Here is an 11,227-nt window from a genome sequence, read left to right on the forward strand (position 1 = left end):
AGATCTCCAGGAGGCACCCAGCAATTTAAGGCAGCAGGACCATGAATCATTGTACAGGCCGTTACCCTGGGAAACAAAACTCAGAAGCCACTGTTCTGGGTGTCAGTTTGCAGGACCCACTTGGCACTCTCAAACAAGACCAAGTTTACACTGGTGCCACCTTGCGTCTTGGAGGCATCCGGCGAGAGGCCGAATTCGAGCAGGCACCTGGCCATTTAAGGCCTCAGGACCCTGAACCACTGCACAGGATTTTTCCCTGGCAAACAAAACTCAGAAGCCACTGTTCTTGGTGTCAGTTTGCAGGACCCACTTGGCACTCTCAAAGCAGAACAAGTTTGCACTGGTGCCACATTCCGTCTGGGAGGCATCCTGCGAGAGGCCGAATTCCAGGAGGCACCTGGCCAATTTCGGCTTTAGGCCCCTTAACCACTGTACAGGCCTTTTCCCTGGGAAACAACACTCAGAAGCCACTGTTCTGGGTGTCAGTTTTCAGGACCCACTTGGCACTCTCAAACAAGACCAAGTTGGCACTGCTGCCACCTCGCGTCTGGGAGGCATCCTGCGAGAGGCCGAATTCCAGGAGGCACCAAAAATTTAAGGCTTTAGGACCCTGAAACATTCTACAGGGTATTTCCCTGGGAAACAAAACTCAGAAGCCACTGTTCTGGGTTACAGTTTCCAGGATACACTTAGCACTCTCAAACCAGACAAAGTAAGCTCCGGTGCCGCTAAGCGTCGGGGAAACATCCTACATGAGACGGATCTTTAGGAGGCACCGGGCAATTTAAAGCCTCAGAACCAATGTACAGGCTTTTTCCTTGGGAAACAAAACTCAGAAGCCACTGTTCTGGGTGTAAGTTTGCATGACCCACTTGGCACTCTCAAACCAGACCAAGTTGGCACTGCTGCCACCTTGCGTCTTGGAGGCATCCTGCGAGAGGCGGAATTCCAGGAGGCACCTGGCCATTTAACGCCTCAGGACCCTGAACCACTGTACAGGGTTTTTCCCTGGGAAACAAAACTCAGAAGCCACTGTTCTGGGTGTCAGTTTGCAGGACGCTCTAGGAAAACTCAAACTAGACCAAGTTGGCACTGCTGCCACTTTGCGTCTGGGAGGCATCCTGCGAGAGGCCGAATTCCAGGATGCACCTGGCCATTTAAGGCCTCAGGACCCTGAACCACTGTACAGGGTTTTTCCCTGGGAAACAAAACTCAGAAGCCACTGTTCTGGGTGTCAGTTTGCAGGACGCTCTAGGAAATCTCAAACCAGAACAAGTTTGCATTGCTGCCGCCTAGCGTATGGGAAAAATCCTGCAAGAGGCGGATCTCCAGGAGGCACCCGGCAATTTAAGGCTGCAGAATCCTGAACCTTTGTACAGGCCTTTTCCCTGGGAAACAAAACTCAGAAGCCACTGTTCTGGGTGTCAGTTTGCAGGACGCTATAGGAAATCTCGAACCAGAACAAGTTTGCACTGGTGCCACATTGCGTCTCGGAGGCATCCTGCGAGAGGCCGAATTCCAGAAGGCACCCGGCCATTTAAAGATTCAAGCCCCTGAACCAGTGTACAGGGTATTTCCCTGGGAAACAAAACTCAGAAGCCCCTATTCTGGGTGTCAGTTTTCAGGACCCACTAGGCACTCTCAAAGCAGAACAAGTTTGCACTGGTGCCACATTCCGTCTGGGAGGCATCCTGCAAGAGGCAGAATTCCAGGATGCACTCGGCCATTGAAACTTTCAGGCCTCTGAACCAGTGTACAAGGTTTTTCCCTGGGAAACAAAACTCAGAAGCCACTGTTCTGGGTGTCAGTTTTCAGGACCCACGAGGCACTCTCAAACTAGACCAAGTTGGCACTGCTGCAATTTTGCGTCTGGGAGGCATCCTGCGAGAGGCCGAATTCCAGGATGCACTCGGCCATTTAAAGTTTCAGGCCCCTGCACCAGTGTACAGGATTTTTCCCTGGGAAACAAAACTCAGAAGCCACTGTTCTGGGTGTCGGTTTGCAGGACTTACTTGGCACTCTCAAACAAGACCAAGTTGACACTGGTGCCACCTTGCTCCTGGGAGGCATCCTGCGAGAGGCGGCATTCCAGGAGGCACCTGGCCATTTAAGGCCTCAGGACCCTGAACCACTGTATAGGATTTTTCCCTGGGAAACAAAACTCAGAAGCCACTGTTCTTGGTGTCAGTTTTCAGGACCCACTTGGCACACTCAAACCAGACTAAGTGGGCATTGGTGCCGCTTAGCGTAAGGGAAAAATACTGCAAGAGACAGATCTCCAGGAGGCACCCAGCAATTTAAGGCAGCAGGACCCTGAACCATTGTACAGGCCTTTTCCCTGGGAAACAAAAATCACAAGCCACTGTTCTTGGTGTCAGTTTGCAGGACACACTTGGCACTCTCAAACCAGACCAAGTTGGCACTGGTGCCACCTTGCGTCTTGGAGGCATCCTGCCAGAGGCGGAATTCCAGGAGGCACCTGGCCATTTTAGGCTTTAGGCCCCTGAACCAGTGTACAGGCCTTTTCCCTGCGAAACAAAACTCAGAAGCCACTGTTCTTGGTGTCAGTTTGCAGGACCCACTTGGCACTCTCAAACCAGACTATGTGGGCACTGGTGCGGCTTAGCGTATGGGAAAAATACTGCAAGAGACAGATCTCCAGGAGGCACCCAGCAATTTAAGGCAGCAGGACCATGAACCATTGTACAGGCTGTTACCCTGGGAAACAAAACTCAGAAGCCACTGTTCTGGGTGTCGGTTTGCAGGACCCACTTGGCACTCTCAAACAAGACCAAGTTTACACTGGTGCCACCTTGCGTCTTGGAGGCATCCGGCGAGAGGCCTCAGAAGCCACTGTTCTTGGTGTCAGTTTGCAGGACACACTTGGCACTCTCAAAGCAGAACAAGTTTGCACTGGTGCCACATTCCATCTGGGAGGCATCCTGCAAGAGGCCGAATTCCAGGAGGCACCTGACCATTTTAGGCTTTAGGCCCCTTAACCACTGTACAGGCCTTTTCCCTGGGAAACAACACTCAGAAGCCACTGTTCTGGGTGTCAGTTTTCAGGACCCACTTGGCACTCTCAAACAAGACCAAGTTGGCACTGCTGCCACCTCGCGTCTGGGAGGCATTCTGCGAGAGGCCAAATTCCAGGAGGCACCCAGAAATTTAAGGCTTTAGGACCCTGAAACAATCTACAGGGTATTTCCCTGGGAAACAAAACTCAGAAGCCACTGTTCTGGGTTTCAGTTTGCAGGACTTACTTGGCACTCTCAAACAAGACCAAGTTGACACTGGTGCCACCTTGCTCCTGGGAGGCATCCTGCGAGAGGCGGCATTCCAGGAGGCACCTGGCCATTTAAGGCCTCAGGCCCCTGAACTACTGTATAGGATTTTTCCCTGGGAAACAAAACTCAGAAATCACTGTTCTTGGTGTCAGTTTTCAGGACCCACTTGGCACTCTCAAACCAGACTAAGTGGGCATTGGTGCCGCTTAGCGTATGGGAAAAATACTGCAAGAGACAGATCTCCAGGAGGCACCCAGCAATTTAAGGCAGCAGGACCATGAATCATTGTACAGGCCGTTACCCTGGGAAACAAAACTCAGAAGCCACTGTTCTGGGTGTCAGTTTGCAGGACCCACTTGGCACTCTCAAACAAGACCAAGTTTACACTGGTGCCACCTTGCGTCTTGGAGGCATCCGGCGAGAGGCCGAATTCGAGCAGGCACCTGGCCATTTAAGGCCTCAGGACCCTGAACCACTGCACAGGATTTTTCCCTGGCAAACAAAACTCAGAAGCCACTGTTCTTGGTGTCAGTTTGCAGGACCCACTTGGCACTCTCAAAGCAGAACAAGTTTGCACTGGTGCCACATTCCGTCTGGGAGGCATCCTGCGAGAGGCCGAATTCCAGGAGGCACCTGGCCAATTTCGGCTTTAGGCCCCTTAACCACTGTACAGGCCTTTTCCCTGGGAAACAACACTCAGAAGCCACTGTTCTGCGTGTCAGTTTTCAGGACCCACTTGGCACTCTCAAACAAGACCAAGTTGGCACTGCTGCCACCTCGCGTCTGGGAGGCATCCTGCGAGAGGCCGAATTCCAGGAGGCACCAAAAATTTAAGGCTTTAGGACCCTGAAACATTCTACAGGGTATTTCCCTGGGAAACAAAACTCAGAAGCCACTGTTCTGGGTTACAGTTTCCAGGATACACTTAGCACTCTCAAACCAGACAAAGTAAGCTCCGGTGCCGCTAAGCGTCGGGGAAACATCCTACATGAGACGGATCTTTAGGAGGCACCGGGCAATTTAAAGCCTCAGAACCAATGTACAGGCTTTTTCCTTGGGAAACAAAACTCAGAAGCCACTGTTCTGGGTGTAAGTTTGCATGACCCACTTGGCACTCTCAAACCAGACCAAGTTGGCACTGCTGCCACCTTGCGTCTTGGAGGCATCCTGCGAGAGGCGGAATTCCAGGAGGCACCTGGCCATTTAACGCCTCAGGACCCTGAACCACTGTACAGGGTTTTTCCCTGGGAAACAAAACTCAGAAGCCACTGTTCTGGGTGTCAGTTTGCAGGACGCTCTAGGAAAACTCAAACTAGACCAAGTTGGCACTGCTGCCACTTTGCGTCTGGGAGGCATCCTGCGAGAGGCCGAATTCCAGGATGCACCTGGCCATTTAAGGCCTCAGGACCCTGAACCACTGTACAGGGTTTTTCCCTGGGAAACAAAACTCAGAAGCCACTGTTCTGGGTGTCAGTTTGCAGGACGCTCTAGGAAATCTCAAACCAGAACAAGTTTGCATTGCTGCCGCCTAGCGTATGGGAAAAATCCTGCAAGAGGCGGATCTCCAGGAGGCACCCGGCAATTTAAGGCTGCAGAATCCTGAACCTTTGTACAGGCCTTTTCCCTGGGAAACAAAACTCAGAAGCCACTGTTCTGGGTGTCAGTTTGCAGGACGCTATAGGAAATCTCGAACCAGAACAAGTTTGCACTGGTGCCACATTGCGTCTCGGAGGCATCCTGCGAGAGGCCGAATTCCAGAAGGCACCCGGCCATTTAAAGTTTCAAGCCCCTGAACCAGTGTACAGGGTATTTCCCTGGGAAACAAAACTCAGAAGCCACTATTCTGGGTGTCAGTTTTCAGGACCCACGAGGCACTCTCAAACTAGACCAAGTTGGCACTGCTGCAATTTTGCGTCTGGGAGGCATCCTGCGAGAGGCCGAATTCCAGGATGCACTCGGCCATTTAAAGTTTCAGGCCCCTGCACCAGTGTACAGGATTTTTCCCTGGGAAACAAAACTCAGAAGCCACTGTTCTGGGTTTCAGTTTGCAGGACTTACTTGGCACTCTCAAACAAGACCAAGTTGACACTGGTGCCACCTTGCTCCTGGGAGGCATCCTGCGAGAGGCGGCATTCCAGGAGGCACCTGGCCATTTAAGGCCTCAGGACCCTGAACCACTGTATAGGATTTTTCCCTGGGAAACAAAACTCAGAAATCACTGTTCTTGGTGTCAGTTTGCAGGACCCACTTGGCACTCTCAAACCAGACTAAGTGGGCATTGGTGCCGCTTAGCGTATGGGAAAAATACTGCAAGAGACAGATCTCCAGGAGGCACCCAGCAATTTAAGGCAGCAGGACCCTGAACCATTGTACAGGCCTTTTCCCTGGGAAACAAAAATCACAAGCCACTGTTCTTGGTGTCAGTTTGCAGGACACACTTGGCACTCTCAAACCAGACCAAGTTGGCACTGGTGCCACCTTGCGTCTTGGAGGCATCCTGCCAGAGGCGGAATTCCAGGAGGCACCTGGCCATTTTAGGCTTTAGGCCCCTGAACCAGTGTACAGGCCTTTTCCCTGCGAAACAAAACTCAGAAGCCACTGTTCTTGGTGTCAGTTTGCAGGACCCACTTGGCACTCTCAAACCAGACTATGTGGGCACTGGTGCGGCTTAGCGTATGGGAAAAATACTGCAAGAGACAGATCTCCAGGAGGCACCCAGCAATTTAAGGCAGCAGGACCATGAACCATTGTACAGGCTGTTACCCTGGGAAACAAAACTCAGAAGCCACTGTTCTGGGTGTCGGTTTGCAGGACCCACTTGGCACTCTCAAACAAGACCAAGTTTACACTGGTGCCACCTTGCGTCTTGGAGGCATCCGGCGAGAGGCCTCAGAAGCCACTGTTCTTGGTGTCAGTTTGCAGGACCCACTTGGCACTCTCAAAGCAGAACAAGTTTGCACTGGTGCCACATTCCATCTGGGAGGCATCCTGCAAGAGGCCGAATTCCAGGAGGCACCTGACCATTTTAGGCTTTAGGCCCCTTAACCACTGTACAGGCCTTTTCCCTGGGAAACAACACTCAGAAGCCACTGTTCTGGTTGTCAGTTTTCAGGACCCACTTGGCACTCTCAAACAAGACCAAGTTGGCACTGCTGCCACCTCGCGTCTGGGAGGCATTCTGCGAGAGGCCAAATTCCAGGAGGCACCCAGAAATTTAAGGCTTTAGGACCCTGAAACAATCTACAGGGTATTTCCCTGGGAAACAAAACTCAGAAGCCACTGTTCTGGGTTTCAGTTTGCAGGACTTACTTGGCACTCTCAAACAAGACCAAGTTGACACTGGTGCCACCTTGCTCCTGGGAGGCATCCTGCGAGAGGCGGCATTCCAGGAGGCACCTGGCCATTTAAGGCCTCAGGCCCCTGAACCACTGTATAGGATTTTTCCCTGGGAAACAAAACTCAGAAATCACTGTTCTTGGTGTCAGTTTTCAGGACCCACTTGGCACTCTCAAACCAGACTAAGTGGGCATTGGTGCCGCTTAGCGTATGGGAAAAATACTGCAAGAGACAGATCTCCAGGAGGCACCCAGCAATTTAAGGCAGCAGGACCATGAACCATTGTACAGGCCGTTACCCTGGGAAACAAAACTCAGAAGCCACTGTTCTGGGTGTCAGTTTTCAGGACCCACTTGGCACTCTCAAACAAGACCAAGTTTACACTGGTGCCACCTTGCGTCTTGGAGGCATCCGGCGAGAGGCCGAATTCGAGCAGGCACCTGGCCATTTAAGGCCTCAGGACCCTGAACCACTGCACAGGATTTTTCCCTGGCAAACAAAACTCAGAAGCCACTGTTCTTGGTGTCAGTTTGCAGGACCCACTTGGCACTCTCAAAGCAGAACAAGTTTGCACTGGTGCCACATTCCGTCTGGGAGGCATCCTGCGAGAGGCCGAATTCCAGGAGGCACCTGGCCAATTTAGGCTTTAGGCCCCTTAACCACTGTACAGGCCTTTTCCCTGGGAAACAACACTCAGAAGCCACTGTTCTGGGTGTCAGTTTTCAGGACCCACTTGGCACTCTCAAACAAGACCAAGTTGGCACTGCTGCCACCTCGCGTCTGGGAGGCATCCTGCGAGAGGCAGAATACCAGTAGGCACCTGGCCATTTTACGCCTCAGGCCCCTGAACTACTCTACAGGGTATTTCCCTGGGAAACAAAACTCAGAAGCCACTGTTCTGGGTGTCAGTTTTCAGGACTTACTTGGCCCTCTCAAACCAGACCAAATTGGCACTGTTGGCACATGGCGTCTTGGAGGCATCCTGCGAGAGGCGGAATTACAGGAGGCACCTAGCCATTTTAGGCCTCAGGCCCCTGAACCACTGTACAGGCTTTTTCCCTGGGAAACAAAACTCAGAAGCCACTGTTCTGGGTGTCAGTTTGCAGGACCCATTAGGCACTCTCAAACCTGACCAAGTGGGCACCAGTGCCATGTCATCTTGACATGAACTCTAGAGTCCTTATAGCGCAACAGATTTCATATCTCCAGGGCCTCATACCTTCTTGAAGTTATTTCATGACGCAGCTCCTCTATGCACTGCCTGTTCCTGGTCCTTGCTGCAGTTATCTGACTCCTCATCTTCACAGCACAGCTAACAAATGCCATCGCTCCCCACAGCTAGCTAGCAAACTGCAGCTCTCTCCTCCCAGCTAGCCAGCCAACTACAGCTCTCTCTTCACCTCTGGCTGGTAAACTGCAACTCTCTCCACAGCTAGTTAGCAAACTGCAGCAGCTCTCTTCACAGCTGGCTAACCTACTCTTTTGTAGCATGTGCTTTTATCAGATACAGGTGTGGCTTGTTAAGAGGTGGGCCTGTTTCTAATCCTTACTAATTGGTTCTGCAGAAACTCCTCAGCTGTGAGATTACCTGCTGCACTATTGTCTTACATTCTATCTCCCCACAGTGCCACTTTGAGTCTGGGAGACATCCTGCGATAGGACGAATTCCAGGAGGCACCCGGCAATTGAAGGCCTCGGGGCCTGGAACCATTCTACAGGGCTTTTCCCTGGGAAACAAAACTCAGAAGCCACTATTCTAGGTGTCAGTTTGCAGGACCCACTTGGCACTCTCAAACCAGACAAAGTTGGCACTGGTGCCACCTTGCGTCTGGAATACATCCTGCGAGAGGCAGAATACCAGTAGGCACCTGGCCATTTTTGGCCTGAGGCCCCTGAACGAATGTCCAGGTTTTTCCCTGGGAAACAAAATTTAGAAACCACTGTTCTGGGTGTCAGTTTGCAGGACACACTTGGCACTCTCAAACCTGCCCAACTTGGCACTGGTGCCACCTTGCGTCTGGAAGGAATGCTGCAAGAGGAAGAATTCCAGGAGGCACCTGGCCATTTAAGGCCTCAGGCCCCTGAACCACTCTGCAGGCCTTTTCCCTGGGAAATAAAACTTACAAATCACTGTTCTGGGTGTCAGTTTTCAGGACCCATTTGGCCCTCTCAAACCAGCCCAAGTGCGCACCGGTGCAACCTTGCGTCTGGGAGGCATCCTACGAGAGGCCGAATTCCAGTAAGCGCACTGAAATTTAAGGCTTCAGGACCCTGAACAAATTTCCAGGCTTTTTTCCTGGGAAACAAAACTCAGAAGCCACTGTTCTGGGTGTCAGTTTGCAGGACCCACTCGGCGCTCTCAAACAAGACCAAGCTGGCATTGGTGCCACCTTGCATCTGGGAAACATCCAGCGAGAGTCTGAATTCCAGGAGGCACATGGCCATTTAAGGCTTCAAGACCTTTAACCACTCTACAGGCTTTTTCCCTGGGAAACAAAACTCAGAAGCCACTGTTCTGGTTGTCAGCTTTAAGGACCCACTTGGCAATCTCAAACCAGCCCAAGTTGGAACTGGTGCCACATTGCGTCGGGGAGGCATCCTGAGAGAGGCCGAATTCCTGAAGGCACACGGCCATTTAAAGTCTCAGGACCCTGAAAAAGTTTACAGGCTTTTTCCCTGGGAAACAAAACTCACAATTCAGTGTTCTGGGTGTCAGTTTGAAGGACCCACTTGGCAATCTCAAACCAGACCAAGCTGGCACTGGTGCCACCCTGCGTCTGGGAAACATCCTGCGAGAGGCTGAATTCCAGGAGGCACATGGCCATTTTAGGCCTCAGGCCCCTGAACCACGTTGCAGGCTTTTTCCCTGGGAAAGAAAACTCAGAAGCCACTGTTCTGGGTGTCAGTTTGCAGGACCCACTTGCACTCTCAAACCAGACCAAGTTGGCACTGGTGCCACATTGCGTCTTCAAGGCATACAGTGAGACGTGGAATTCCAGGAGGCACGAGGCCTTTTAAGGCCTCAGGCCCCTGAACCACGTTGCAGGCTTTTTCCCTGGGAAAGAAAACTCAGAAGCCACTGTTCTGGGTGTCAGTTTGCAGGACCCACTTGGCACTCTCAAACCAGACCAAGTTGGCATTGTTGCCACCTTGCGTCTGGGAGGCGTCCTGCGAGATGCGGAAATCCAGGAGGCACATGGCCATTTAATGCCTCAGGCCCCTGAACCACTGCACAGGCCTTAACCTTGGGAAACAAAACTCACAATTCAGTGTTCTGGATGTCAGTTACCAGAACCCACTTGGCACTCTCAAACCAGCCCAAGTTGGCACTGGTGCCACTTTGCTTCTGGGAGGCATCCTGCAAGAGGCAGAATTCCAGGATGCACTCGGCCTCTTAAGGCCTCAGGAGCCTTAAACATTGTACAGGCTTTTTCCCTGGGAAACAAAACTCACACGCCACTTCTCTGGGAGTCAGTTTGCAGGACCCACTTGGCACTCTCAAACCAGACTAGGTGGGAACTGGTGCCAATTTGCATCTTGGAGGCATCCTTCGAGAGGCCGAATTCCATTAGGCACCATGCAATTTAAGGCCGCAGGACCCTGAACCACTGTACAGGCCTTTACCTTGGGAAAAAAACCTCAGAAGCCACTGTTCTGCGTGTCAGTTTTCAGGACCCACTTGGCACTCGCAAACCAGCCCAAGTTGGCACTGGTGCCACCTTGCGTCTGGGAGACATCTAGCGAGAGGCAGAATTCCAGGAGGCACCCGGCAATTTTAGGCCTCAGGCCCCTTAACCTTTCTAAAGGCTTTTTCCCTTGGAAACAAAACTCACAAGCCACTGTTCTCGGTGTCAGTTTACAGGACACACTTGGCAATCTCAAACAAGACCAAGTTGGCACTGGTGCCACTTTGCGACTGGGAGGTATCCTGTGAGAGGCCGAATTCCAGGAGGCACCTGGCCATTTTAGGCCTTAAGACAATGAACCACTGTACAAGATATTTCCCTGGGAAACAAAACTCAGAAGCAACTGTTCTTGGTGTTTGTTTTCTGGACCGACTTGGCACTCTCAAACCAGACCAAGTTGGCACTGGTGAAACCTTGCGCTGGGGAGGCACCCTGCGAGAGGCAGAATTCCAGGAGGCACCTGGCCATTTAAGGCCTCAGGCCCCCGAACCACTGTACAGGCCTTTTCCCTGGGAAACAAAACTCAGAAGCCACTGTTCTGGGTGTCAGTTTGCAGGACCCACTTGGCACTCTCAAACCAGACCAAGTTGGCATTGTTGCCACCTTGCGTCTGGGAGGCGTCCTGCGAGATGCGGAAATCCAGGAGGCACATGGCCATTTAATGCCTCAGGCCCCTGAACCACTGCACAGGCCTTAACCTTGGGAAACAAAACTCACAATTCAGTGTTCTGGATGTCAGTTACCAGAACCCACTTGGCACTCTCAAACCAGCCCAAGTTGGCACTGGTGCCACTTTGCTTCTGGGAGGCATCCTGCGAGAGGCGGAATTCCGGGAGGCACCTGGCCTCTTAAGGCCTCAGGACCCTGAACCACTGTACAGGCCTTTTCCCTGGGAAACAAAACTCACACGCCACTTCT

This window comes from Fringilla coelebs (assembly GCF_963513975.1).
Source record: "Fringilla coelebs genome assembly, contig: SCAFFOLD_70, whole genome shotgun sequence".
In the NCBI taxonomy this organism is placed as follows: domain Eukaryota; kingdom Metazoa; phylum Chordata; class Aves; order Passeriformes; family Fringillidae; genus Fringilla; species Fringilla coelebs.